Here is a 3,160-nt window from a genome sequence, read left to right on the forward strand (position 1 = left end):
AGACTGAACCCGAATTCATGTGTTTGTAAAGCTGTTTTCTTAACCACGCAGTAATACCCGCAGCTCTTCGTAAGATATGATAAAATATACAAATGAATTATGGGCAAAACTACAACAAACAACTGGAGCATTATCTTAGATTATCTCTGATCTAAGACATTCCAGTCGAGGTCATCCCTTCTGACCTGAATGTCGTGTTTGTATATCTAAAGATGGAGGACAAACTGAAAATGAACTCTTCAGAATAAGTAATTTTTTCATTTTCCTTTTCCAGAATTAGTTCTACTTTATACATGTGTGTGTGTGTGTGTGTGTGTGTGTGTGTGTGTGTGTGTGTGTGGTTGACTTTCCCGTCGAAGACGACGTATGAGAATTCAGCTCTAGCTGAATGACCTGCAAAAGTGGTTTGTTTCTAATGATCAAATGTATGTGTTGTACATCAGCAGACTCTCTCTCCGTCAAATCGACATTGCCTGAAATGGTGTACTGTGCGTCAGATGTCAAAGTGATTGCGATCTAAGAATTAAACCACCCGATCTAAGAATTGAAACCACGATCTCGCGATCGTGAGTGCAACACCCTAATCACTGGGCCATGCGTCCTCATACATGTGTGTGTGTGTGTGTGGTTACATTTTCAAAATGTAACCACATGTGAATCGTTGGCGATTTTGTTCCTCCGTCTTCCTTTCAATTGGACTTTCCTCTGTTTCCGAAGAAGAGCGTCTCCTCGAAACGTGAAACCATCTTTCTTTCCTTCCCTGAGCGTCTGCTAATACTTTACATGTACCACGTCCTCATGTTGTTGCCTATGTGTTTGTTCTTCTTTTCTTGGATTTACTATATATATATATATATATATATATATATATATATATATATATATATATATATATATATATATTCATACACGCAAGCACACACACACACACACACACACACACACACACACACACACATACACACACACACACACATAACGAATTACAAATTTAAAACAGCACAACATTATATTTCTTGTAGTTACAATGACCGTGAACAAACGGCATGAAACACAAGCAAGATCGTTGTAACGCAGAACTTGAAACCAACGGAACATTACTACACAGATCCGTTCACATCTCATAACATCTATCTCTTAGCGCTAACTTGTTTCCGTCACTGGACCGTGGTCATGCTGGAGCACCACCACGAAGGTTTTTTAGTAGACACTAGTACTTACTTTTTTAAGCTTGGTACTTATTCTATAGGTTTCTTATGCCAAACCGCTGACGTTTGCAGGGAGGTAAAGAAACCGACCCGGTTGTTAAGCGGTAGTGAGAGACAAACACAAAAGCACGCACAAATACAGACACACAAAGACACACATACGCACGCGCATACATTTATGTATATGTATGTGTGTGTGTGTTATTTTTTCTGCGTTTATATGTATATATATATATATATATATATAAAAATTAAGGTACTCAGAAATCTGGATGTTTGTACATTTACAGATTTTTATTAATGTCACATATTAAATAAAGCGCTTTTCACCTAGTCGTGTAGGATTTTCAAATTTGAAAATCCTGCACGACCAGGTGAAAAGCGCTTTATTTAATATGTGACATTAATAAAAATCTGTAAATGTACAAACATCCAGATTTCTGAGTACCTTAATTTTTTTCTATATAATTTCTGTACATCACATCCAAACCTTCCAATGTATATATATGTATATATATATCGTTTTGGGATTTAGTTTGCAAGATTCTTTATGAGTTCGTGAGTTGAAGCATATTTTGTTGTATCTGCGGAGAGTCATTAGTCATTCTCTTTTAGTACTTTATTATTTAACACACTCACTGGTAAAATTTCCACTCATTGACTTATTTACTTTTTCTAAAAGTTTCGTTGCCTCTTGCAATAGTCGTTGACTCTGTCCGTTACCCGAGCAGCAGCTCAGACAACTGATGTAAGTGTTAAATAATAAAGCACTAACAGAGAATGACTCTCCCCATACACAATATATATATATATATATATATATATATATATATATATATTCATATACATATATGTATATATATATATATATATATATATATATATATAAAGATGAAGATATATATATATATATATATATATATATATATATATATATATATATATATATATATATACATATATGTATATGAATATATATATATATATATATATATATATATATATATATATATATATATATATTCATATACATATATATATATATATATATATATATATACATATATGTATATGAATATATATATATATATATATATATATATATATATATATATATATATATATATATATATTCATATACATATATGTATATATATATATATATATATATATATATATATATATTTATATATAACCGATGGGCTTCTTTCAATTTCCGTCTGTCAAGTCAATTCCCAACGCTTTGGTTGATCCGCGGCTATAGCAGAAGATACTTGCCCTAGGTGTCACGCAGAGTGACACTGGTGTCACTGAACCCAGAACCATGGACGTGTGAAGCAAACTTCTTACCACCCAGTCATGCCTGCGCCTATATGTTAATAATCTTGGGGGGGGGGGATTAGTCGATTACATCGACTCCAATACGTAACTGGTACGTATTTCATCGACCCCAAAAGGATGAAAGGTAAAGTCGACCTCGGTGGAATTTGAACTCAGAACGTAGCGACAAACGAATTCCCACTAAGCATTTCGCCCGGCGAACTAACGATTCTGCCAGCTCGCCAACTTAACAATAATAATAATAATAATAATAATAATAATAATAATAATAATAATAATAAAAAGTCCTTTCTACTGGAAGCACAAGGGCTCAGATATGTGGGGAGGGGACTAGTCGATTACAGCGACCCCTACTGTTTCACTGGTACTTAATTTATCGACCACGAAAGGATAAAAGGTAAAGTCGACCTCGGCGGAATTTGAACTTATAACATAGCGACAGACGAAATACCGCTAAGCATTTCGCCCGGCGTGCTAACGATTGCACCAGCTTGCCAGATGTTGCAATACTAGGCGATTCGAGGGTGAAATGTAAGGAAACAGAAAAGACTGAGAAATACCAGCCACTGAGGGACGAGTTAAGAAACTTAAGGAGTATGAGGAAAGTAATG

Source organism: Octopus bimaculoides, chromosome 24 (assembly GCF_046866305.1).
Source record: "Octopus bimaculoides isolate indiv1 chromosome 24, ASM4686630v1, whole genome shotgun sequence".
NCBI lineage: Eukaryota > Metazoa > Mollusca > Cephalopoda > Octopoda > Octopodidae > Octopus > Octopus bimaculoides.